The sequence below is a fragment of the Octopus bimaculoides genome, chromosome 3, assembly GCF_046866305.1.
Source record: "Octopus bimaculoides isolate indiv1 chromosome 3, ASM4686630v1, whole genome shotgun sequence".
In the NCBI taxonomy this organism is placed as follows: domain Eukaryota; kingdom Metazoa; phylum Mollusca; class Cephalopoda; order Octopoda; family Octopodidae; genus Octopus; species Octopus bimaculoides.
The window spans coordinates 46,496,162-46,498,790 of NC_142930.1; the positions used below are offsets into that span (position 1 = coordinate 46,496,162).

The following is a 2,629-nucleotide window of genomic DNA, read 5'->3' on the forward strand; positions in this document are numbered from 1 at the left end:
GTGACCACAACTGAGAGCAATAGTCTAGGCGGCTCAGAACAAATGTCTTCCATAGAATCAACATGACTTTTTGATCCCTTGTACGGAAAGTCCTCAGTATCCACCCTGCCAGTTGTCTCCACTTTGCTGTCAACTTGACAATGTGCATGTGAAATGATGCATCACTACACATGTTGATGCCCAGATCTCTTACTGTTTGTGGTTCTGGGATTGCAGTACCTCCAGGCCCTGTGTATGCCAGTTGGGAGGTACTTGTGGTCTTGTAGCGCAGTACTTGAAATTTTTTGGCATTGAACTGCATATTATTTTGCTCTGCCCACTCATATATTGCACTTAGGTCATTCTGCAGGCTTACAATATCATCAGGATTCTTTATTGCCTGAGATATCTTTGTGTCATCAGCATAGCTAGTGACAGTGGCTGTCCGAGTGACCGTGGGCATGTCCAGAAGGGCCACTATGAACAGTAGTGGCCCCAGAACAGTTCCTTGTAGAACACCGCTCAATATTTGTGTTTCCCTAGATAGTTCTCCATTGGCTGCAACTGTCTGACTTCTACCATTCAGGAAGTCATGCAGCCACTCTCCTAATTTACCAGCTATGCCAAGGTTTCGCAGCTTGTGACATATCAAGCCATGATCAACTTTGTCAAAGGCTTTTGCAAAGTCGAGATATATCACATCAACATTTGAATGGTCAAGTAGCTGCTTCAGGACCCAGTCATAATGCTGCAAGAGCTGCGTGAGGCAGCTTCTACCTGGACGGAAACCATGCTGGGTCTCATTCAGCAAGTCATTTTCTTCTAGGAACGCAATCAATCTCCTTCTGACAATTCGTTCCATGACTTTGCTAATATGCGAAGTCAGAGAGATGGGCCTGTAGTTCCCAGCCTCTGCTCTGCTTCCACCTTTATGGATAGGACATATGGTGCCTTCCTTCAGCTTTTTGGGACTATATCAGGTGCAGGAGAAGAGCCATGCAAGGAACGTGAAGAGAGCAAAGCATAAAGACAGAAAATCACGGTGATGCTCCAGCATGACCACAGCCACTTGGCTGAAACCCATAAATAAATAAATAAATAAATATATATACATACAAATATATATATATACATATATGCATACATATATACATATATATATATACAAACATATATATATATACACAAACATATATATATATACACAAACATATATACAAACATATATATACATATATACACATACAAATATACATATATACACATATATACAGACATACATATATACACACATATACATACATATGTATACATATATATATACATACATATCTACACATATATACATACATATGTATACATACATATATACACATACATATGTATACATACATATATATATATACACATACATATATAGACATACATACATATACATATATATATATACATACATATATATATACATATATAGACATACATACATATACATACATATATATACATATATATATACACATACATATATATATACATATATACACATACATATAAATATACACATACATATATATATACATACATATATACACATACATATAAATATACACATACATATATATATACATACATACATATATATATATATATATACAAACATATATACATATGTATACATACATATATATATATATATATACAAACATATATACATATGTATACATACATATATATATATACAAACATATATACATATGTATACATACATATATATATATATATATACAAACATATATACATATGTATACATACATATATATATATATATATATATATATATATACATACAAACATATATACATATGTATACATATATATATACATACAAACATATATACATATGTATACATATATATATATATACATACAAACATATATACATATGTATACATATATATATATATACATACAAACATATATACATATGTATACGTATATATATATATACATACAAACATATATACATATGTGTATATATATATATATATATATATATATATATATATATATATATATATATATATATACATACATATATATATACATACATATATATACATACATACATGTATACATGCATATATATATACATGTATATATATACATGTATATATATATACATGTATATATATATACATGTATATATATACATATATATATACATGCATATATATATATATATACAAACATATATATATACATACATATATATACATATACATACATACCTACATATATATACTTAATATACACAGACATGTATTTATGTGAATATTCGAACAAAGATAGCGGAAAGAGAAATCTAAATAACATGTATAATTATAACACAGTTGATTTGAAGAATTGCGATGGCGAGAAAAATATTTCCTTTCGCTGACGCCCAGGGAATGCAAACAGCGTGGAGTGAAATAGGTTCTCCTAAATGTATATAAATAAACCGAATTAAATATTGCTCACTAAAACAATTTAATAGGCCCTAGGAAATGATTAAGAGAGCGAGAGTGCTCGCCATATTGGAAATAACGTAAGGTGAACATATATATATAGTTTTTAAAGGGCAACTGATACATGAAACGAGTCATCTTTTTAC

At 29.8% G+C, this 2,629-nt stretch overlaps 1 protein-coding gene across 1 annotated transcript in view; it reads right to left on the minus strand.

Annotated features, from left to right (window-relative positions):
* Positions 1–2,629, minus strand: part of LOC106870147 (serine/threonine-protein kinase 3) — a 36,984-nt gene that overhangs the window by 34,213 nt on the left and 142 nt on the right. The window lies entirely within an intron of this gene.